Raw genomic sequence first — 25,421 nt, 5'->3', positions numbered from 1 at the left:
ACAACATGGATTAACATCATAAAAGACTATATCTAAAGCTGAGAAGGATGAGTATAACGAGGAATCTTGCACCACTAAGAGGCAGCATTAAAGCTCTGAACCATAAGTATAGAAATATTAAAATGAAAAAAGAAAAGAAAAGAAAAAACAAATATCACTCTGAGAAATGGAAAACCCCAAAATGGAAACTCCACACAGTACTAAAAACTCAGTAAAAGCAGTAATGCGTAACAATCTATCTCACAAAAATCACACGCCGGTAGCTGGTTTCTTCGGGAAAGCTTGCCTGAAGAGAAAGGTCTTTGCCTGCTTGCGGTGTGCATGCAGGTCAGAAACTATGCTGCTCTCTTGATGACTTCCTAAGGTTGGATTGTGTTGAGTGTTTTTTGTTTTAATCCACTGCATCACCTTTTTCTTTTCTTCTTTTAAAGGAGTGAGCGGGAAGAAATTCCCAAACTAACATAAAAGGTTGGAAAGATTTTGGCCTGCTCTCTCTCTCTCCCTCCATCAGCACGAGGCCTTTGCTGGTTCGGGGAAATAAGGGGAGCGGTAGTTTTTAAAAGCAGGTATCCCTCGCTCTGCCTGCCACAGAGTTCTGCTCATTCCCCCTCTGGGCCTGGGCCAACCCATTGTACCATCTAGCTTTAGGATGCTTTTTCTATACCAGCCAGGGCTTCGTGCCACTTCAGGAAGGAGTCAGCCCTTTACACCTTCCACTGTCAGGAATCTCTTGAAAGAGAGATGCTGTTTGGGAATCTGGCCGATGACCTTCTGCAGGCCAAGCAGGACCAAAACAAACCACAAACACACAACCAAAAAAATTCTCCCCCGAGGCTATTTCCAAAGGATGCAAGCAGGATCTGTGCTTGTTCATCCCGGACTACAGGGCTCAGGTTACAGGAAGCCAGATTTAGGCTGAAGATCAGGGAAGACTCCCTAACTGTTAGAGAAGGGGTTGCGCTCGATGGCCTTTGGGGCCCCTTCCAAGGCAATGATTCTGCGAGTCCATGAATAGCCGGGGCATCCACACCATTGGGAAGGGATCTATTTGGGAAGCCACGTGCCACCCTTTGAGTTGTCCCCCCCCCCAACTTGGTGTTTTGGCTCCTTCCCTCAAAGGTGCCCTGGAGTTGACTATATTTCTGCAGCTGCCCGTCTTCAAGAGCTCCTTCTGGCTAGAAGCGCCTTGACTGTATTTCAGGGAAAGAAACCCGCCTTCCCCCCCCCCTTTGGCCGTGCTTCCTCCCAGAGCTGGAGAGCGAGGGCACCTACTTGCAAAGAATGGGTTTGTGACAGAAAAGCCAGTAATTTCCCTTTCCCCTCCCCCCGCTAGGTACGTTCCCCCCTCCCTCCAAGGGACCTGAGCGTATTTAATCCTCAAAGTGCTGGATGAGTTCTCCTGCCAGCCTCTGGCGTGGACACAAGCTGTGCATCAGCCGTAAGTAGCTCCTCTTTTTCTGCTACAGAAATAAAGAGATTGCACTGCAGCCGAAGACGGGTCCCTGTTTGCAGGAATGCCCCTGAATAGTCAGAGAAAGTACGCATTTGCCTGATTATCAGGCGCTTCAGTGTCACTGAACCTGGATGGTTTCTGCCTCGTGGAATAATGGAGAGTCATCAAAAACGAGACAGCCAAGAGATCATAATTGGGTTACGAGAGTTTCCAAAGTCTTCGAGTTTGCTGGGGTGGGGCGTTGTTGCCTGGGTCCCGATCCTTCTGCTCCTGTTTTGTCTGTCCCCTGTTGTCTTTCCCACAATATTTCAGATTATTTTTAAAGGAAGGGGGTTATACCGAAGTGCCCAGGTCTGCACCAATTGCACACCCGCTTGCGAGCGTGTTCCCTGAGTCATGAGTCTGGGTTACACTAGATGTGTTTTCAGGGCAAAAGAACAAAACACAAAATCCCTTATTGTTGGTGTTTTTGTTTTTTAAATTCTTGACTGGGCAAAACTAGACAATACAGCTAGTACTTATTTAGAAGAAGAGATCCCGTCAGAGAGAAAACACGTCTGCTTCTATAGGCAAAAGCTTGCCACATTCTGTGGGATGCAACTGAGCTTGCTTTTGTCTTCTGATTGGTTCCCTGGGAGATAAACACAGGCATTCTTTGAAAGTCTGATGGCTCAGGCATGGAGCGATGAAGGAAGGAAGTCCCGAGAAGGCCAAGTTCTTTGCTAGGATGTTCCAAGAAGGCAACGAGGAGACAACTCATTCCTTCTCCCAGCAGAAGAAAATTCTGTGTAAGTAACGACGGGAGAGGGGCCTATGCCTGTGCACACACATATAGGTATGTGCATGTTGTGTGCATGAAACAGGACTGGAATGGAGACTAGTGGGAGCCCAAGGTTGACGCTGCTTTCTGCAAAAGTCTTACAGGTAGCCATTGTCGTCATCATCACATCCTTGTAGAACTGCAGAGTTGGAAGGGATCCGACGGATCATCAAGTCCAGCCCCTTTCCTAGGAATTTAACAAAGACTGAAGGTGGAGGTAGGTGCTCATGTTGTGTGAGCTCCCACCTTACGCTCAGCGGTGTGTATGTTTAATTAATTTTTCTTCCGCAGAAATGCTGCCCTCTGTAATGTCTGAAATCCACTCCTGCTGGTTCAGGTTCTGGTGAGGGGGATAGGAAACGTTTCATTCTCCCCAAGTGACCGTGGTTTTGAGAACCTCATCTGAGCTGCAAGGGATAAATATGTGTCACCAGATTCCAGCCGCTGTGTGGCTAATGTGGCCAAACCAGAAGCCGATGGGGAGGAACACTTCAAAATCCTTTACATCTTTCAAGGTTGAGCCTTGCAAATAGAATTGCCAACTAGTCAGGGCTCGGAAAAGTGACATTTTGGGACTACATCTGGTAGACATGCATGCTGGTTGAGGTTCTGAGTTGTAGTTCAAAAAAAGGTAACTTTTTAACCTGATTCTGGGAGAGGGGGGGAGAGATGTCAACTAAATTCATTCCAGTGCAGTAGATAATTGCCTTATTAGAAATTAATAAATGAAACTTTCCATAGCACTTCAGATGACTGTTTGGTTCTCTGCATCAAACTACACACCTATGCCATTAGCCCAAAAGCTGGGAATTGTGAGGCCTTAACCCAGTGGATATTTTACCCATTGACCCCCTCAAACGTGCCATCTCCCCATCCTTTTCCCCCAATCTGGAAACAATTGAATGTTTGTTTAGTGGCTCTTTTTTTGGGGGGGGGGAATCAAATAGGTGCCTGGTTCTCTGTCACTGAAGTGAAGTGGAGAGCCTTTGCTTCCAGAGGTTTCAGGAATAACGGGGGGGGGGGAAGAACTTCTTGAAGAGGGCAGGGGGTGGGGGGTGGGATTTGGGCTGCATGAAAATAACCCGAAGCCTCGTGATTCCCACCCCAGTGCAGGCAATATTGAGGTGGGTAGCTTGATGGAGACCTGAGGCATAAGGCACAATGTGCTCTTAGCTGGCACAAAAAATAGGGCTTAAGTAGAAATAAGGCAAAATAAATGAGGTAGTGGTTTGTGTGTGTGAGAGAGAGAGAGACGCAGGGAGAGACAGAGTGTGCATGCCCAAAATACATGCGTGCGCCCAGCGGGCAACATGTCTACAAACACTCTCTCTGGGAAAAATAGGCCGTGGTGATAATTATGAGTCCCTGTCAGGGGACTGGCAGCGATGGGCCTCATTAGATGGCTGGCTTGCACAGGACTGCAGTGGCACTGCTGAAGCCAAAAGCGGGCATCCACACCCCGCTAACTCATTAAGGAAAGCCTCTGTTTGAGGAACGTGTGGGGAATCCCTGCCTCCCCATCCTGACCAGGCTGTCCCCACCCCTCAGCATGTCTGCTCGCTGGATCGACCTCTTCATCCTCCTGGCGAATTGTTAGCAGCAGGGTCTGCCCCGGCTTCAGAGAAAAGCTCTTGGGGGGGGGGGAAATGGTTTCATCCAGTTTTGATCTGTTGACATGTGTTTCACGCCTACCCCTTAAAGCCAGGGAGTAACCGTTTTAAAAAACTCCAGCAAGGATCGTATTGAGATCACAACATGCAAAGCAGAAATGGGGTTAACTTGTGTGGGCCGCCTGTCCGTCTGTCGCGGGCTGCCCAGCTGTCCGTTGCAGGCTTGAACATACCTGGGTCAGGCATTCAGTTGCGCAGTGAGCATCAGGTCGCGGACAGCTAGCAAATTTGCAGAGACCGCATGCGCTGTTTGCTTTACGTGTGCGACATTTCACAACAGAAGTTTAGGATGACGCGGCCACAAGATTAAACCAGCAACTGAAATAGCAACAACTGGCTTACTTCACCTTATCTTATGGGGCACTGGGGTCAGGGCTGGTGGGGGGGTCACTGACTCTAATTTCAATTTGTCCAAATGTGACCGCACCTGTCCAAGGTGCTGAACTCTTTTGCAAGTCCTGTCGGGTGCCCTTGATGGCTCTTGTAAATGTCTGGAGTAAAGCCCGCTTCAAAGCCAAGCAAGTTGCTTCTATACCACTCCTTAACGCACACTCTCTGGGCAGTTTGCAATTTAATGATATAAGCTGCACAGTACACCCTCCCAGCAAGCTGGGTACTCAGTTGACTGACCTCAAAAAGATGGAAGGCTGAGTGAACCTTGAGCCGGCTACCTGGGATTGAACCCGGGTTGTGAGCAGAGTTTTGGCTTTACCCCTAAGAAATCCAAATGGTCAGACTCCAGTGGGCAGAATGGATAGTAGACTAGCGCACCCCCCAAAAAAAACCTCCTTTGCAGCCACCCCAGAAATGTGCAGGCGGTGACACAGGAGGTGCATCCCCGCTGTTCACACCAGGTCCGGCCATGTAAAGAAACATTCCATCGCCAGCCCAGGTTCCCGGGTTTTGTATCTCTGGCCGGGCGCTGCAATGCTAACGCTTCCACTTTCCAGCGTAAGCAGATCTGAAGAGGCCTTTTAAAAAAGCAGCTGTTAGCTGTTAGGGCCAGCAGCGCTAATAGAGTCTTTGTCTGTAGCATCCATTACAGGAGGCACGCCTTTTCAGTCGCTCCTCTTAAGGAACTCTATTGATTTAATTTCCTGGATGAGCCGAAAAGGCCAATAAAGGAAATTGGTCAATAATTAAAGATAGACGACGGGGCTCCATTAAATGGCAGAGATGGCTGCCCCTCTGAACACATTACCGACACTTGGCTTACCAGGCAGCTGAAAGGGTGTTGTGAGAGAGGGAGAACGAGGGAAAGAGAGGGCAGGCGTGGCAACTTCAGACTTGGGAGTAAAGATAAGGAGCAGGTCTTGGGCCGTCTCCACACCCCCTCCAGCTAAATCAATATAAGATGGAACTCGGAAGGAATTCTCTTGGTGACTTTTGTTCAGCCGCCTTGGAATGTGTTGAGATGATCCCATAGAAAAGGCGTGGCAGCATTAAGGCCAAGGCAGTTCGCTTGGAAAAGATCCAAACTTTGGGGAACAGCCTGGGGTCGTGAGGACAGTAAGTTTGGAAGTCTGCACGCTCTTCACTGCTACTGCTCTCATGTTGTTCTTATTTAGTCATTAAGTCGTGTCCAACTCTTCGTGACACCCCCCCCGATCAGAGCATGCCGGACCCTCCTGTCTTCCACTGCCTCCCAGAGTTGGGTCAAATTCATGTCAGTCGCTTCGATGACCCTGTCCAACCATCTCATCCTCGGTCGTCCCCTTCTCCTCTTGCCTTCACACTTTCCCAACATCAGGGGCTTTTCCAGGGAGTCTTCTCTTCTCATGAGATGGCCAAAGTCTTGGAGCCTCAGCTTCAGGATCTGTCCTTCTAGCTCTTATGTACTCACCGATTAATCTTGTCCGCCTCTTTCACGCACTGTTCTATTGAATCACATTGCCTCTCTCTCTCTCTCTCTCTCTCTCTCTCAATCTCTCTCTCTCTCTCTCAATCTCTCTCTCTCTCTCTCTCTCAGGGAATGCTTTCAGCCACTTTCCCACTAACAATGCTCTAAATGACTTATGGCAGATCAAACCAGAATAAGCATAATAATCATGGGTGTGGAACAGCTTTCACAGAAAGTGTCCAAAGAAGATAGGGATATCTGAACATGACCAAAGCAAATACAGGATGGTTCCAGAAATGCTCGCCCCCTCCCCAAATCAGGCTTTAGCCCCTTCATTTGCCCCTACAAGTCGCTAAAGGGTCCTCTGGTGATTAGAGGAGAGAGTGCTTCATCGCTGGAGGCGTGAAAACGGGACAGTCAGCTGCTCTAGTTTGGATTCCTATCTTGAGCAGGGGGTTAGACTCGATGGCCTCCGAGGCCCCCTTCTAGTTTCCTGATTCCGTGATTCTATTAAAGTTGCTGGAAGGTGAATTAAAAAAATGTAGTGCCTGTTGCAGTAGGAAAAGAAGGATGGGTCAGGGCAGAAGATGATTTTCAGCTGAAGTTCCCGGGAAAAGCCCGCATGTCATTTGAAGAGTCCAATTGCTTAGCCCTGGGAAAGACTCCGATCACAATACTGGGCTCTGTTTATTCCTCATCTGCACAGTTGAGCCATCTTGTGACCTGGCAAGGAAACAGGAGGGTGGGGCATCACTTAAGACTGGCTGCATTCGGGGAACGTCTTGCTTTTATTGCAGTCTGCTTCTAGCCACACGGAGTGTTCCTACCCTTCGGACTGTGTTTGAGTCCCATACAAATTGCTGAGGGCAGGACACACACAATGTGTGCAGCACAGGTTTGGATGCAAATCAGATCAGGCAGCATTCACACACCCCTAATGATAACTAAAGAACAATGGAGATAACTACAAATAGAAATAAGGTCAGCCTCATGGCACGGTGGTTTTACTGCATTACTGCAGCTAAAACTGTGCTCATGACCTGGGGTTCAAATCCCAGGTAGCCGGCTCAAGGTTGACTCAGCCTTCTACCCTTCCAAGGTCGGTAAACTGAGTACCCAGCTCATTGTGGAAGGCAATGTTTAGCCTGCATAATAAACTTGTAAACCACCCAGAGAGTGTGGTATATAAGCAGCATACTTTTGCTTTTAAAAAAAAAAAATACAATCACAAACTGGGTCTCTACTTAAAGTACAAACATAAATAAAATAGCCTGATTCAAGGGAGCCAGACATAGATAGAAAGAGACATGAAGCATGGCAAATTAGATAGCTCATCCCGAGGAGTCACCTGGCTTGTTGCACTATAGCTCCCCTCAGGCCTGGCTACTGTCAATAGCAGGTGGGGCTGTTGGGGTTTGGAGTCCAACAATATCCAGCAGCCAGCATTTGAACTCACCTCTCTGGCACTGATGTCTGCTATGAATTTTTGGGACTGTTATTTACAGGGTGGGGTTTTTTTTTTGTACTATCCATAAAATATTCATGCACAGCCTGAAGAAGTGGGTGCAAGCCATGAAAGCTCACTGTTTCTTTGGTTTTTTTTCAAAGTGGGATATTCCCTACCCCAGATAGCTGTCTATTTATTTTTATTTTTTTTAAAAAAAGAAAACTTGCCTCCTGCATGGTTTAACAAGGCATGATGGGGAGCAAAAAAAGATGCAAGGTAGACACTGGCATTGGATGCTGGTGTCTTCAGTTCCGGAAGGGAAGGTGAATCCCTTCCAGATTTTATTCTGAACTTTACAGTAGTCATCCAAGATGTGCTGCCAAGTTGGGGGGACCAGGTTCAGCACCTGGGATAGTTCCCATGATTTTAAAAAAGTGGTGTGGATTAACTTTCCTCGTGAAATCAGGGCCACCAACCTCAGCCTGGCTTGTTTCCTGGGATCTAGAAACTTTAGAATACCGTTGCCCCGTTCACACAACCCAAATGGAAAAATCCTAAAGACACGGAAGGTTCCCATGCAGGTTTGACTCCAGTCCTGGCTGCTTCAAGGCATACCTAAGCGCTTTAGCCCAGAGAATGATTGTCCTTTCTCGGCCCCCTTGATTAATCACTCGTCTTGCCATCAATTCATCATCTCTATTTAAACAGATCTGTAGATTTCCAGGGCCCACTCTATGCACCTTTATGAGAAGCCGAGACATGTGGAAGATAATTTACAATATCATAATAGCAAAGGGCATATTGATTAACTTGCCGAAAGTCTTTAATGAAGCTCCATATTATCCTGACAGGTCAGGTTCGGCAAAAGCACTTTGTTCTGACCTGGGCGGTTCAGCTCCTGGAAAGCTTCCTTCAGGAGCCAATGGCACCCATTAGGGACTGTCAGCGAAGAGAATCAAGGCCAACGTGATGTGGAAAGACGGCGTTTTCATGGGACAACGTTTTGAGGTCCAGTGTCCCTCCTGTGGAGTTGGTAGGTTCACTGGGGTCTGAAACTGCATCCACACCACACACTTAAAACAAATTTAGTACCATTTGGTGCGGTCCTTAGCGTCTTCTCCTCTCGTTTGGGGGCATGGGGAGCACCGGAGCCCTCTGGGGGAGAATGCCAGGGCCCTCTCCAAACTACAAATCCCAGAATCCCTTAAGCTGAAGTCTGTACAGTGCTGCATAAAGCACCATCTTTATTCATTAGGTAGAAATCTGGCTGAAGAACTCTGCCAGGGTCAACTCCGTCAGGTCAGGGTTAGGCCGAGAGAGGGTTCGGTGAGGGCTGTCGCAGTCACACACCTGAGTCATGGAACTGTGGCGTGGACAGCAAATGTCTCTTGAGCTTCTTAACTCGCACCCATTTGTAGCTGAGGCTTATGTTGATAGACGTAGGGCAGTTCCACTGGACTCTTTGGGTGTACAGTTCAAAATGCTGGCTTTTGACTCATAAACCCCTTAACCCCTTGGGTTCAAGCTGCTTGAAAGACCACCTCTCTCTTGATGAGCTTGCTCTTGTTTTAAACCCTACCACTTCACAGGTGCGTGTTTGGTGGAGGACGCAGGAGAGGGCCTTCTCTGTGGCTGCTCCCAGAGACTCTGGAACTCCCTCCCACTGGAGGCCAGCCTGGCCCTGTCTTGGCTGTCCTTCCGCAACCAGGACAAGACCTTTCTCTTCAGGCTTTCCCTGAGTGACCGATTGCCTAAGAGGAGTTTTCCTAAAAATGAAGCTGCTGTAGGGTGGTTGGTTTTTTTAACGACGTTCTTAGAATAATTTTAAACTGTTTTTAATTTGATTCGTGTTTATTTCTTTTTAGACTTCTTAATAATTTACTGTTTTTTTTTAAAAAAAAGCTTGCAATATTATTTGTTCTAATATTGTAAACTGCTTTGGGTCCTCTTGAGGAGAAAGGAAGCAAACAAACAAACAAATGGATTTTGTTAGTTTTGAATTTGATATTTGTTTACTTCTTTTTAAAATATTATAATAATTTATTGTGGTTTCTTAGTTTTTAATATTCTTTGTTTTAGTATAAGCTGCCTTGGGTTTGTAGATAGATAGATAGATAGATAGATAGATAGATAGATAGATAGATAGATAGATAGATAGATAGATAGATAGATAGATAGATAGATAGATAGATAGATAGATAGATAGATAGATAGATAGATAGATAGATGGATGGATGGATGGATGGATAGATAGATAGGTTGGTTGGTTGGTTGGTTGATTGATTGATTGATTGATTGATTGATTGATTGATTGATTGATTGATTGATTGATTGATTGATTGATTGATTGATTGATTGATTCTGACCAGCACTCCTAAGACCTTTGGATGAGTGCTTTGGGGATTTATGCCAGTGTTGGTAGACTACGGTTACCCGAAAAGATGCTTTTGGGAGTCATATTTCGGTCCCTTGACGCCCTCAAGATGCGTGTCGCCCACCCATCCCCTGATGAACCGCTTTCCAGACTCTAAGAGCCACGAGGGGCAAGGACCTCGTGAGGAGCCGGTGGCGGCTTTCCAGCCGGCGCGCGCGCCTTGTCCACAGAGTCAGGCCCGACCCGCGGAAACGGATCCGACTGACCCAGACGAGTCGGTGCGTTGGAGATCTCCTCGGGTCGCCTGGCGTCAACCAAGACCCAAGGTCCCAACGGAGACTTTCCGGAGGGGGGGGGGACGCGGAGAGAGGCTGGAAAGGAAGATGCCCAGAGCAGGCGATGCTTCGGGACTTCTGCGCGCCTCTGCGCGGCGAGTGCGCGCTGCCCCGGGGGAACACCTCCGCCTGGCCAGCTGGCCGCCCCTCCCGGTCCCACCGGCCGGCCGCTGCTGGTGCTTTTGCCGGCCGGTCAGGCCCGGGGTAGGCTTTCGCCGACACGTCAAGCGGGCAAGGAGCTGGACGGGCGTGCAAGCGCTCCTTTTTCCAGAGCGTACAGGCTGGTGGCGTTGGCCAGATCATCATCATAGGCATCCTTCAGTCTCGAGAGACTATGGTAACATGCTCTGTATCGAGGAGTGCCCTCTCCAGAGTATGAAGCTTGGGTAAAGTAGTATGGAGGATAGGCTGTTACCCAAGCAGCAAATCCCCCCTCTCCACGTTGCTGAAGCTCCCTCCTAAAAGGGAGGTGCAAAATGCCCTCCTTTGAAGACTAGAATCCTCCGTCAGCTTACACGGGGGGGGGGGGGAGGTGCAAGGGCCTGCCCTGACCTGCCACAAGGTGTGTCAGGTGGGGAACAGGTGAAGACACCGACAGCTCCCCGAAGGGCCTGGCGGGCGCTCGGGTGCTCTGCGGGGATTATGGGCATTGTAGTCCACATCTGCAATATTTCCCAAGCTCCGGCGCTCCACGGGGACTATGGGAGTTGTAGTCCAGATCTGCAACATTCCCCAAGCTCTGTGGAGGAGTTCACGGACCAGTGAGAGGCAGATTCCGACCGCTACCCATTGCCTCGGACACAGAACAGAGGGGAGGTGGAAGGGGAGGCTCATAAAGGGGCCCCCCACCTTCTGCTCACCCAGCGCATTCCCCCTCCCCACCCCACACTTCCACTAAGAAAGAATGTGGGTCTACCTCATGAGGAACACAGCTAAAGCCCTTCTCCTCCTCCCCTTTTCTCTGCAATCAGCAGCTCTCAAGCAGAATATTTATAACATCCAAACTGGAAAACTCTGTGGGGCGCCTCCGTTCCTCTCGCCACCCCCAGAAAAAGCTCGGAAGAAGACCTTTTTTTTCCGGATGAAACGCCCCGAATTTCCCCCACCCGGCCGCCCCAGCTGGCCTGGCCGGGCTGCCTTAGGTGCATCTGGGGGGGGGGGAGAGATTTCTCTCCCCAGTTTAGCTGCCCAAGCCCACCCGACCCTCGCCTTCTGCTGGAAAAGCTCCCAGGGCGCCGTTTAAAGGGAGGAGAGTGGCGAACGTTTAATTTTAATGACATTTGAGCCTGCTTCCACATCAGGCCGGAGCGGGAGGGTGGAGGGTTAATCTGCTTTAATTGCTACTTGGTGTGGGTCTCAAGCTCCCCTCCCGGAGGACGACTGGTCCCTTTCGGCAAACGCTCCCCACCCACCTCTTCCCCCCCCCCCTCCTTGGGCGGCCAAGCCTGAAACCTGCCAGCCAGGAACGAAGCGGCTTGTGCCCGATTTCCATGACCTCCTTGGCCCTTTTGCAGAGCAAAAAAGACCCGGGTCCCCTCCCTCCGCGGGTGAGGGAGAACCCTGATGCTCTCCTGGGCCGGAAGACCTCCCTCCCTCCCTCCCTCCTTGGTGGTTGTGGGCTTCACACCTGACAGGGTGGAGGAAGCCACACCAGACCCCATGCCCTGTGCTCCTCCATCCGCAAACCCCACCCCCAGATTTACCTGGATTTGGATTCCAAGAAGGGCAGGGACCGATTGATTGATTGATTGATTGATTGATTGATTGATTGAGTGAGTGAGTGAGTGAGTGAGTGAGTGAGTGAGTGAGTGAGTGAGTGATTTTCATCCCTCCTTTCTCCTTAAAAAGAACCCAAGGCTGCTCACATCATTAGAAGGACAATATGTCGCAGCTAAAAACAGTAGGTATACAAATATTTCAAAAATAATCAGACCCATATGACATTAAGAACAGCAATAAAATCAATACTAAAACAACAGAGCACAACCATTCATTTAACAACCCCTCTCAGACCACCACTTATTAAGGGAAAGCTTGCCTGAAGAGAAAGGTCTTCTTCGCCTGCCTTTGAAAGGACAGCCAAGACGGGGCCAGGCTGGCTTCCAGTGGGAGGGAGTTCCAAAGTCTCTGGAATCAGCCGCAGACAAAGCCGCCTCGTGTATCCCCCATCAAAGACACCTGTGAAGGTGGTGGGGCCGAGAGAAAGGCCTCTCTTGACCATCTCACAGAGGGAGGTGTGGAAAGATCCCTGTAGGGTGGCGCCAGCAGAAGAGATGCATCAAATCGTCCCCAATGGAGACTGGCCAGGCTTCCCAAGTTAATTGCTGGGTCCTTTCCCTACCCCCACACCCACCCCAATCACCTTATTTCTGTTTCGGAAGATTTTGTTATGGCTTGCACATGCACAATTCTACACTGCAAGCCAGTCGGGATGTGAGCACAAACTCAGGGTGACCTCCACCGACTGGCAGAGGGGACCAACAGGCGGAACGTTAGGACAACGGTTCAATGCCCACTCGCTCTGCTGCCAGAAGGATTTTGGGTGCTCTCGCCCCTGTCCCAACTTTGCCAAGCTCTGAGAATGGTGCACAGACTCTGAGGGACACCAGCATCTTCTGAATGTATAAAGCAAGCATCCTTTTTTTAAAACATGGATGCCTTTTTTTTTTAACATGGGTGCTCAGGCACGGATAGATTGATCGATCAGACTCTCGTGCATTGGGAGTTTCTGAAACTCCACGGGTTTTTCTGATCCCTACCTCTCTCCTCTTTGCTCCCACCCAAATTTTTGTTTTGTTTTGTTTGGGGTTTTTTGCTGTAGAAGTGGCTCAGGTCAGGAGATCCTCCAAAAAATAAAAGGAAACACATTTCAACTCCAGCGCCACAAATGGCTAAATACACAGCGATTTAAATACACCCTGTCTTTTAAAGAATGAAGACCTTTAGGAGTTAAGCAGTCTTAAGTTTGGACTTGAACAGACATATCTGCCAATTTCAGGGTTCTTAGTGGTGACGGCTTCTTCCACTTATAGTTTCATTTGGATCTCAAGTTCTTCCCACCCTGAATAGGAAGACATTTGCAAATTCTGGCACATTTCTTCTAGTGTGTGTGTGTGGGCAGAAGGGTTTAAGCTGTAAATCTGACCCAAATCTCTCTTTCCTTCTCAGGCAGATCTTTGATCTTGGGCCTCACCTGGGCAGGTAGCTGTGTTGCTGAAGCCACTGCCAGTGGAACAGGTAAGGTTGTGAAGCTATGATACCTGAGTGAGTTGTAGATTTCGGCATCTTTCTGCAAACCCCTGCTTTTGTGACCATCCACAGAGTGGAGCAGACACTCCCGGGGACTGAAAACCCTGTTTCTTGTGGACTACAACTCCCAGAAACCTCCAGCCATCGGGACATTATGGCAGTCAGCCAATTGCAATCCAAAGCTTTTCCCTCTTTCCCTCCCTTCCATTCTAGTCAAGACTAGAATCTGAGTGACTGTTATTTTCTTTACCTCCTGTAAAGTTCAGCAGCATAAAAGAAACCTGGCTAAACCCAGAGCAGCTTGGCAAACAGTGTGATTTCCGGGCTACTTTGAAGGAGGATGTCTTTATGTGTTGAATGATCCCATTCTCTCCCAAGCAGCTTCGAAGCCTTAGCAAAGCACGTCGCGCCAGGGTTTGATCCTGGCAGGTGGACGACAGCCGTCCTTCCCAAGACAGTGTGAGACTAGTGAAAGAAGTATTTTAGGGTGAAGAGCGACGCCATCCAGTTAACCAGGGAGGCAAGAGGGTTTTGTGCCTTGCAGAGGTGGAGGGGGAAACAGGTTAGAAATCTTGTTTCTTTTACGCCGGGTGCAAATGATACAGCGATTAGGCCAGGAGCTGCTGCTGTCCGCAGCATTTTGCTGAATTAGCAGTGTGTTTGAAAGAGATAAAAAGGGATGGCTTACCCCATCACACCGGCAGTGCTAATCCCACTACAACTGTGAAATGAATCGCAGCCGACCTTCTTGGCTCTCCTAAACTGTTTTCTTCCCCCCCCCTTCCTTTTTTGAGAACAACTTGAGACTGAAGAAGACTGAAAGCCAGGAGACTTGCCCAAGTGCTCAGAAGCTGGGCTTACTCTCTGGTAGAGATGACTTGCCTGAGGCCAGGTTTTTCCCTTGCTCCTTCCAGGGTCAACGGGAGACATTTTGGCTGATTCTTGCACAATATATGTAAGAAGGTTTATTGGACTACAACACCCAGAATCCCCCCCCAGGTAGAATGGCGAGCCCTGGACTACTCTAGGAGTTCTTTCATGTTCTTTTTCGGTATATCTAAAATGCACCTGAAATACAGCCCCACAACCTTGAATTACAGCTGTTATGAGACAAGTCTCCTACGATTCATGGCAACCCAATGAATGAGCGCTCTCCAAAATGTCCCGTCCTCAGCCACCCGGCTCAGCTCTTGCAGACTTAAGCCCATGGCCTCTTGGAGGGAGTCAGTCCCCTTTCATGAGGCTGGTGTCAAACTGACATCAGACCAGCCGTGCTGGAGGGTTGTGGGAGCTGTCATTCAATGGACATTTCTCAAGGATTTCTTATGGTGGCACCATGGCGGTTGGATCCTGATTCCTGCAATATTCTGGCATCTTTGCAAAGTTCTTGTTGTTGTTTAGTCGTTTAGTTGTGTACGACTCTTCGTGGCCCCATGGACCAGAGCACGCCAGGCCCTCCTCTCTTCCACTGCCTCCCGGAGTTGGGTCAAATTCATGTTGGTTGCTTCGGTGACCCTGTCCATCCATCTCGTCCTCTGTCGTCCCCTTTTCCTCTTGCCCTTACACTTTCCCAACATCAGGGTCCTTTCCAAGGAGTCTTTCGTCTCTTCTCATGAGATGGCCAAAGGATTGGGGCCTCAGCTCCAGGATCTGTCCATCCAGTGAGCACTCAGGGTTGATTTCCTTCAAAATGGATAGGTTTGTTCTCCTTGCAGTCCAGGGGACTCTCAAGAGTCTCCTCCAGCACCACAGTTCAAAAGCATCAATTCTTTAGCGGTCAGCCTTCTTTATGGTCCAGCTCTCACATCCATACGTCACTACAGGAAAAACCATAGCTTTGACTATGTGGACCTTTGTCGGCAAGGTGATGTCTCTGCTTTTGAGGATGCTGTCTAGATTTGTCATTGCTTTCCAGACCTTTCTGGACCCAGAACATGAAACTGCAGCGTGACCATAGCCTTATTAACACCGAGTCATTCCCTTTGAGAGGTTAAATAAGGTGAATGTCCTGACCTAGCTGTTGCTGGGACAAGACAAAACGGTCTTTGTGGGACAAAACCCAGATCCAAAGAAGAGTCTTGCAGTTTCCTGAATCAGTTTCGGACTTTTCGGCTGGAATCAACAACTTTTTCTAAATGCAAGATTATAGATTTCAAAAACTGGTTTTAAAAACAGAATTTAAAAAGATGGAGGTCATCGTTGGAAGACTCCACGTGCTGGAGGCAGTGGCTTTTGATCCTGTAAAGCTCTCAGTGAAACAGGGTGGCATGACTTTTGATCCTTCCTTCCTTCTTTTTTCCTTCCTTCCTCCATTCCTTCCTCTGATCTTCCTTCCTTCCTTCCTTCCTTCCTTCCTTCCTTCCTTCCTTCCTTCCTTCCTTCCTTCCTTCCTTCCTTCCTTCCTTCCTTCCTTCCTTCCTTCCTTCCTCCCTCCCTCCCTCCCTTCCTTCCTTCCTTCCTTCCTTCCTTCCTTCCTTCCTTCCTTCCTTCCTTCCTTCCTTCCTTCCTTGTAAATTCCCAGTAGTGGTCTTAGCCCCTTCCAAACCGGCGCAGAAGGCGCTTCGCAGTGGCTGCCTTTTTTTTTCTGGGGGAGGGTTTATTTTGTCTAAAGTATTTTTTATCCCGCCTTTCTCCTTAAGAAAGCATCTCAGGCGGCTCACTTCCTTAAAAGACAATACTTATAGCTAGGAAACAATGAATCTAAAAAGGCCGCTTACATCTTAAAAAGGCAATATTTAAAGCTAAAAATGAGTATACAAAGGGGGGCGGGTCGCATCATTCAAAGAATATACTGTATAGGCAAAAACAATAGGTTTACAAATATTAAGGAACAGACCAGTACCACTCTGAGAAACTGTGTCTTTTCTGCAGCTCTGAATTTATGTAAAAAAAAAAAAACTCACCACTCCCATTTATCTGAACCTTTAACTTCTGTTACAAATAGTGACTGGAACCACACAGCCCAAGACATTTTTTTCCAAAATGCAGTCAGAGCCATCAAATAGCTGCGGTTTATCACGTTTGAGATAAAGGCCATAGCCACCTTGCCTACAAAGTCATGCATTCGCTGTTGAGTTATTGGGCATCCCTCCCCACCCCACCAAGCTCAAGGTAAAGGTAAAGGTTCCCCTTGACAATTTTTGTCCAGTCGCGTTCGACTCTAGGGGACGGTGCTCATCCCCGTTTCCAAGCCATAGAGCCAGCGTTTTGTCCGAAGACAATCTTCCGTGGTCACATGGCCAGTGCGACTAAGACACGGAACGCTGTTACCTTCCCACCGAGGTGGTCCCTATTGATCTACTGGCATTTGCATGCTTTCGAACCGCTAGGTTGGCGGGAGCTGGGACAAGCGACGGGCGCTCACTCCGTCTCGTGGATTCGATCTTAGGACTGCTGGTCTTCTGACCCTGCAGCACAGGCTTCTGCGGTTTAGCCCGCAGCGCCACCACGTCCCTTGCCACCAAGCTCAAAGCAGCAATGAAATAACAAATGTTTGCTTTTAAAAGCAGCCTGCCCCCTTCTACAGGCTTTTTTTTTTAAAGAGGGAAGGCAGTGTGGTGTACAGGGTAGAGTGTTTGGGGTGGAACCTGGGAGATCCAGGTTGAAGCTCCTACTAGACCACGACGGTCTTCAGGTGACCCTTTTTTCTCCAACCCTTCTGGGTTTCCCAGGGTTCTGAGGTCAGAAGCCTTGTGCTCTGGATGCGTAAAGACACTTTGGGGCATGTTGGGCTTAAGTGCACATTGTCTTACTGTCTGGAGCTATTTTAAGTGCATTAAGTATTAATAAAATATCTCCCTCTTAATATTACCATCTGCCTATTATTTGACACAACATTCAGACTTACAGCAGTTGGAACGGCAGGATATAAAACCATAAATTAAATGCTGATGTAACTAACTTTAAGTGCCTGGCGCTTGACGTCTATCCCAGTCTATCCCAGGCCTTCTGCCTTTGTTGGAAGTGACGGGTCAATTTACTTCGTACTGAGTGATTGGAGAACACTCATCTCCACAGTGACGTCCAGAGTCCAGACCTTCGAAAGACTCTGTTTGTTCTGCTTGTCAGTTGGCAGAATTCCCTAGACAGTGTGGCCACTAGCCATGCTGGCTACAGAGTTCTGGAAGCTGAGCTCCACAACTGGAAGGCCAGCCAAAGTGTCTCTCTCTTCGCAAATGGAACAGGGAGCCTCCTGGTTGGGAATATTTCTCCTAACCTTGTCTTCTACACCATGCCTGCTTTAGGAACTCAAAATCTAACCTCTAGGTGGAGACAATTTAGGACCTGAGAGTCATTTAGGACCTAGAGAGGCAGATATGACAAACCTAGTCAAGAAACCCGGACAACATTGCAAGTGATAAGGGTGGTTGAGATTGGGGAGGGAGCATGGAAGAAGAGGAAGGTAAATCCAAGTGGTGAAATTTTTTTTAAAAATTTTTTTGGGACCAACATATTTGGACAGCAAGCCTTTGGAGGAACATTTTGTATAAGGCAACATGACACAGAAGCACTCTATAATAAAGCCTCCAGTCAAATATTCTAAATGTCACGCTGGATAAACACATTGGAAAAGCAGCCAACATCTTCTCTAGACTCACAAAGAGAGTACGGCTCAATAAGAAGCTGATGGCATAGACCAAGATCCAGGTCTATGGAGTCTGTGTCCTGAGCACACTCCTGTCCTGCAGCGAGTCCTGGACCCTTCATGCATGGCAGGAGAGGAAGCTGAACACCTTCCATATGCGCTGTCTCCGACTCATTTTTGGTATCACCTGGCAGGACAAAGTTCCAAATAGAGTAGTCCTAGAACGAGCTGGAATTTTCAGCATGCATACATTACTGAAACAGCAACATCTACGTTGGCTTGGGTATGTCGTGAGAATGGCTGATGGTAGGATTCAAAAGGGTCTCCTGTATGAAGAATTAGTGCAGGTAAACTGTCCCAGAGGGAGACCACAGCTGCGATACAAGGACATCTGCAAGCGGGATCTGGAGGCCTTAGGAATGGACCTCAACAGATGGGAAACCCTGACCTCTCAGCTCTCAGCCTGGAGGCAGGCGTTGCATCATGGCCTCTCCCAATTTAAAGAGACCCTTGTCCAGCAGGCCGAGGCGAAGAGGAAGTCACAAAAGCAGCAAAATCAGGGAGCTGGACGGGGAGCAGACTGTATTTGTCTTCAGGGTGGAAAGGATTGTGGCCTCCTCAGCCACACTGGACTCTGTTCCAAGACCTCTATTCAGAGCACATTACCATAGTCTCTTGAGACTGAAGGATGGTGTAACAACCCCCAGACCTACTGGAGTATCCCACCCTGTAGTTAGGCTGCCACCAACCATTCGCTCTACCAAGTCACCCAGACCAGGAATGGATTTTAATAAACAAAAGAACAAGGTTTATTGAAAACACAAACAGGGTAAATAAAAGGATCAGGTAAATAGGATACTGGAACTTGGTATAGTCCCAATCATACACATACAACAGATTGGTTCTCACGGAACACTTTAAGGTAACGCACAGACCCTGAACCTATCCATTCTGGCTACCTAGATAGAAACCCGAACCTATCAGGTATGTACTGTCTGACGAACAGTTGTACCCAGTCTGACCCACAGACTCCAACTCCACTTCTCCACGTCAGCTTTCCTACGATGGACTTCCCCCCAATATATATACAGTACAGCTCCTCCCCCCTGATGTCCCGCCTTCCACTCCCCATAGGATGGAACTTTCCCTCCAAACCCATGACAGACAGGTACCATCAGTGCTGTATGTGACAGATGGCTACAATGAGTGCTGATAAGTATTGGACTTTTCCCAGAAAAAAATGAGCTAGGAAGCTATACATTGCAGGGTATATTGGCCAATTTGTCTGTATTTAATGGTGCAAAAATGGGTGGAGAAGGACTGCAAAAATGGTAGATGCTCAGTCATCCAGGTGTGGTTATCTGGAAGTTGAGTTATGGCAACTGGACTTCTTTCTTATTAGGCTGAAATGTTCCTCGGTTTCTTTCCAATCTTCTCAGACTTTTCCAACTTTTCCAAAGCATTCATGCTGGGTGAGAAATTCTGGAAGTTATGGTCCAAAAGGTTAACATTTCTAAACTCACCTGGCCTTCCCATCTCCTGTCTCTTTTCTTGCTTTTCTCTTCTTTTAACTTGGGAAGCTCAAGTGCAGTCCAGAGTGAATCTGCAGCCATATCCAGCATCCTCGGTGTGCTCTCTCTCTCTCTCTCTCTCTCTCTCTCTCTCTCTGACGCCCCCCCCCCGCCCCCAAGAAAGTGGCCAGCAACGGTTAGAAATGGGAGAAGGGCTTCCCTTCTCCATGGCTGTCCAAGTCCCACCACGCCAAGACTCCCCACTAAGGCTTTCCTCTCTATGGCTTAGACCTCCCTGCTTCCTGCAAAAATGAGACCCTGCTTAGTTCTCCCTTTAGTTTCTTAATTCTTCCATGACCACCGGTCTGTTTCTGTGCAGGAAGATCCTGTGTACTTCAATGTCCATTCTGCTGAATCCTATGCAGGACAGATGCTGTACCGTATCCTTCAAGGAAGGGGAAAACAATGGCACAGAGAACGTTCACTTTGAGAAGTGTGTGTGTGTGTGTGTGTGTGTGTGTGTGTGTGTGTGTGTTTCTCATTGATTTCTTTCTTCCAGGAACAAAGCGCAGTAGGTAGGATTCACAACCAACCTTCCCATGGGAGAAAAGAGAGGGGCTGTCACCGAGCAGGCCCCACTTTCTTAACTCATTGCCTCCTCAAGTTTCTTGCCCATCTTTTTAGGGTGCAAAGAGCATCGGGGGAAGGGGAGCAGCCCCCTTCCCCACCTTGACCCCCATCTTCCTGGGGTGGCTTCCAACACTGCCCTCCTTTCCTGGCTGTCCCCCCCCTGCCCCTTATCTACCAATATCTTTCCATTTCTGCAGTGCCTCTTAATGAGAATGAAGCCACTAATTTGATCAGCCTCCCCCTCTTTATAACCCGAGCCCTCGGCTACAGCAAGTCATAGCACTGTGCTAGTTCTACTGATTATTTTAATCTCATCATATGTCTTTTCTGGTCAATAAACTCCCTCTCAAATCAAATTGTTACTGAACATAACCCAACGCTAATGTCCATTGGACTCAGGGCTATATCAGATAATGTAGTTTGTCATAATTAAGTGTACTGCCTAATTAATTGAGTGGTCAGGATGCTAATTAGCCAGGTTTATTGAGACCGGAGAAGGATGAAGGGCAATACGGCAGCTCATGAAACGTATGGGGGCTGGGAAGGAAGGAGGAGCCCCTGCCTTTCCCGTTTCCTGGCAGGCAAACGGTTCCTCAGCTGGAGGACCGTCTGCTGTCAACCTCGCGAACTGTGGTGGCCATTTTGGTTCAGGAGGCCTCCCATGGCAATCGTCGTTGTCGCCTTTGTTAGAGCTCCCTCTTCACCTCTTAGATTTATTTCCAGTGGTGAAGCATGCTGAGCAGCTGGGGTTTGCTCAGTGGTGCTAAGGTGAGTTACTTATGAGCCAAAACAAATCTTTTAGGGCCTCAAGTGAGGCCAATGTAACAGGAGTCGGGACTTGCAAGTTGCAAGTTGCTGTCAAGTCTGACTTAATTGGCACCAGTGACTTGACTCAGACTGGACTCAGGGGTCTCCGGGGCGACTCAAAACTCAACTTGCAACTCGGACCCGTTTGTCCAAGTCCCTGTGGGGGAACCTTTGATCTCAAGGTCTTTCAGTTTTGAAAATCCACTTGTTTGCAAATGTTGGTAAACTCGCATTTTATTAAACAGACATTGAAATCACACGCTCACCCATCTCTACCGTTGAGTTCCAAGTAGCGCCTAGAGCCGTGGTCCCCAACTTTGGGTCCCCAGATGTTCTTGGACTAAAACTCCCAGAAGCCTTCACCACGAGCTGGGCTAGCCAGGATTTCTGGGAGTTGTAGCCCAACAACATCTGGTGATTCAAGCCCTGGTATAGAGTCCCAGGGGGTGGAAGCAGGAGGGGCTTTTGCGTTGTCTTTCACATACACACAAGGGCTGTTTTCAAAACATTTGTGACCAGATGTTGAAAGGCGAGTGGAGGCATTGATTCTTCATTAGCGAGATGTTTATTCTGTGGGTAGCATGAAAAAAAGAAAGAAAGAAAAGTAGAGGTTATGGAGGTTCTTAACCTTTGTGGAAGATGTGGCTGGTGAATAAGTGCCTCGTTTAGATGCCGAACGTAATCGATGAGAAGCCCTGACCACCGGGCTCAGCTGACTGTGGTTTTGTGGCGAGGCAGCTTTTATTCCCCCAGCATTTCTCCAAGAGAACGGGAGTGCTGGACACAAACTAATAGCAGAAAGAAGACACAGCCGCTGGGACTCTACTGTCTGAATCCCAGATTTCTTTCTGTACTTGGAAGCAGGTGACTGGAGGGGCAGCAATTAGGACCTGGGGGTCGCTTGACCTGAAAACACTAGGAATGGATCGCGTTTGACCCTCCCAACAAATCCTCACATTCTTCACTTGGAACACCACCTGTCCCTCATAGTCTTTGCATTTCATTACCTGAAACGAAAATGCCTGGTGGCAGCTGGAAACGGTAGTGGCTGTCCTTTCACGAGGCTGGCGAGAGGAGGCTTGGGGAGATGACAAGCAGGCGGTGCCTTTAATACTGGTTCTTCATCGTGGAGGTCCCTCAAGGCAACCTGGCTTCCACGGAAAATGCACGCCCCTTCTGTGGGAAGGAAAGAGCTTCTCTTTGGGTTTCCTGGAGGGTCTTTTACCTGCTGCGACCTGGGCTGATCTTCCTTCACTTGAGACATATCCTCCGGGTTGCTGGCGTCAATTCCTTATTTTTCCTTTCCTTCCCCACACTGTCTGGGAGGAGAGAAAGGGGATGACTTGCCTTTGTTCCTACAGTAGAACGAGGGTCCCACCATGGCTCCCCTCATCTTCGCTTGGTCTAGGATTCCTCTGGCCCCTTCTGTCCCAATAACCTCTGTAATAAGCTTTCATAGTTTCCTAGAATAATTGGCCCGGGTGTGATTTCCTTTCAAGGGGAAGTTGGGCTAGCCATTCTGATATTCAGGGCCTCAATCCACCTGTGGACTTGGCTGCCGTTGAGTACTGCTTGTTTTGCTAACTCTCCATACCCTGCAGTGTAAGTGCCAAATAATTACGCTATTGCACTTAAGTATCTTCATGACAAGATCAATGACCACCAAGCTTTTACGTACTAAGTACTAGGAATGTAAAGGCGTCTCACAGACATCTTAATTCACCCACATTCTTCTTCTCCTCCTCCTCCTCCTCTCTCTCCCTCTCTCACTCACTCACTCACTCACTCACTCACTCATTCTGTGCATGTATGTGTGTGTGTGTGTGATCGCACACGTGCACAATTTTATTGAGGTTGGCAGGATCAAATTACATCAGCCCCAGTGCAGTTCCTGGGTAGATGCTGTTGTCCATTTTGGTGTGAGAACTGAGAGTTGATTTGTACCCTAATGGTAAGTCAGGTGGTGAGGACCTGCCAATTTACCCGCCATAGTAAAAACCCCATTGGTTTGCCAAAGAGTTCCAAAATCAGCTCTCCGGTTTGGATAAATGGGGCAAGAAAAAAAGATCCATGTTGCTTAATAGATCTGCCAACCTCAATAAGCTGGCACCCACACTGAAGCATGTGGCTCACACATTGGGGAACCCTTTGAGATTCCATCTTGATGTTTGGGGACAGGCTTCCTGTGGTTCCCCGAGGGTGCCTTTTACCAGCTTCGGCTTGTACTGCTAACTGCACCATTTCCTTAAAAATAAAGTCTGCTAGGCTTGATCAGTCATGTCCAAATAAAGTCACGGACTATGTGGCAGCCCACGGAGCTGCCTTTGAAACGTCAGGCTGAGCCCAAATGCAGCTTTCACATCATTTACCAGGTTCTGCAGATCAAATCCTGTGCGAAACACCTGCGTGACATCGTTGTCGTGGGTTAGTGATAAAGTTCTGGACCAAAAGGGTGAGTGAGGGCTTCTGACTTCAATCATCCTACAGAGCTTCAGGCCAGAGAGCCTTTACTACCACTGTGGAGAACCAAAACTGTAATGCCTCTGACAATTCGATGAAATATTTCCCTCCGTTTCTCAGCCATTTCTTTTTTTTTAACGATGTGTTTTTAATGTGTTCTTATGTCTTTGTTTCCGTACAACTAATCAGCAGCGGAAGGTAGAGGAGAGAGGAAACTAGAAGATGAACCAACAGAGAGTGCTTTTGAAAACCACAGTATGGTAAAGTGTTTGGTGTTAGCACACAGCCATTCTGATCATTTCGTATAACACAAGGATAAGCCAGAAGCACATCTTAATATTTAATTAAAGGCAAGGCTGTGGTTGCAAACTTACTTACTTACTTGGTAACAAACCTGATCGCCTACTGTGGGATATCTGAGTAAACATGCATGGAATTTTTGGAGAGGGGAGAAGAGGGCAGGTCTTGGAACAACTTAAGGACTTAAGGATTTATTTGGCCCTAGTGTGAGTGAGTTCCTTCTTAGGCATCCTTCAGTCTCGAGAAACAATGGTAACATGCTCTGTATCGAGGATTTGGAACAGCGTCTTGTGTCGCTGAAAAGGCTAATTCAAGAGTGACAATCCCTTCCACACTGAAGACAATCTGTCCCCTGTCCAGCTTCCTGATTTGGCTGCTTTCGGGACGGCCTCTTGGCCTCGGCCTGCTGGACAAGGGTCTCTTCAAATTGGGAGAGGCCATGCTCCACTGCCTGCCTCCAGGCTGAACGCTCAGAGGTCAAGGTTTTCCATCTGTTGAGGTCCATTCCTAAGGCCTTCAGATCCTGCTTGCAGATCTCCTTGTATCGCAGCTGTGGTCTCCCTCTGTGGCGATTTCCCTGCACTTATTCTCAATACTGGAGATCTTTTGGAATCCGAACATCAGCCATTCCCACAACATGCCCAAGCCAACGTAGACATTGTGGTTTCAGTAATGTATACATGCTGAAAATTCCAGCTCAATCTAGGAATCCTCTACTGTATTTGGAAGTTTGTCCTTCCAGGTGATACCAAAAATGTGTCGGAGACAACGCATATGGAAGGTGTTCAGCTTCCCCTACTGCCGTGCACAAAGGGTCCAGGACTCACTGCAGTACAGGAGTGTGCTCAGGACACAGGCTCTATAGACCTGGATCTTGGTATGTGTCGTCAGCTTCTTATTGAGCCACACTCTAGGTCTAGAGAACATGGTAGCTGCTTTGCCAATGCAGCTTGACATTAGGGAGAGAGTGTCAGAGATCGTTGAGTCAAGGTACACAAAGTCATGAACAACTTCCAATTCTTGCGTGGAGATAGTAATAGAGGGAGGTGAGGCCACGACCTGGCCTGTGACTTGTGTTTTTCTCAGGCTGATTGTTACTCTAAAGTCTAGGCAGGCCTTGCTAAAACGGTTCATGAGCTTTTGTAGGTCTTCAGCAGAGTGGGCAACAATGGCTGCATCATCAGTGAAGTGAAGGTCCCACATGCGTTTCAGCTGGACTTTGCTCTCAATCTAGAGAGATTAAAGAGCTTTCCATCTGATCTAGTCTGGAGATAGATACCTTCTGTTGCAGTTCCAAAAGTGTGCTTCACCATGATAGCAAAAAAAGAGATCCCAAACAGGGTTGCCGCGAGGACACAGCCCTGTTTCACTCCGCTTCAGATGTCAAAGCGATATGATGTTGAGCCATCAAAAACTATGGTGCCCTTCATTCCCTCATGAAAGGACCTGATGATGTTAAGGAGTCGAGGTGGACATCCAATCTTGGGAAGTATTTTTAAAACGCCATCCCTGCTAACCAAATCAAAGGCCCTAGTGAGATCTATGAAGGCCACAAAGATTGGCTGTTGTTGTTCCCTACATTTCTCCTGCAACTGTCTGAGGGAGAATACCATGTCAGTGGTGGATCTATTAGCTCGAAATCCACACTGTGACTCTGGATAGACTCTGTCTGCAAGCACCTGGAGCCTCTTCAGCACAACACGGGCAAGCAGCTTCCCTACAAGGCTAAGAAGAGAGATGCCGCGGTAGTTATTGCAGTCGCCCCTGTCTCCTTTGTTCTTGTACAATGTGACAATGTTTGCATCCTTCATGTCCTGTGGTACTCCACCTTCCCTCCAGCAAAGACGAAATACTTCATACAGTTCGGTGGTGGTGGTCTCTTTACAGCACTTCAGCACTTCAACAGGGATGTTATCCTTTCCAAGTGCCTTGCCGGAGGT

This window comes from Pogona vitticeps, chromosome 4 (assembly GCF_051106095.1).
Source record: "Pogona vitticeps strain Pit_001003342236 chromosome 4, PviZW2.1, whole genome shotgun sequence".
Taxonomy (NCBI): Eukaryota; Metazoa; Chordata; class Lepidosauria; order Squamata; family Agamidae; genus Pogona; species Pogona vitticeps.
Note: the sequence above shows the minus strand (reverse complement) of the source record.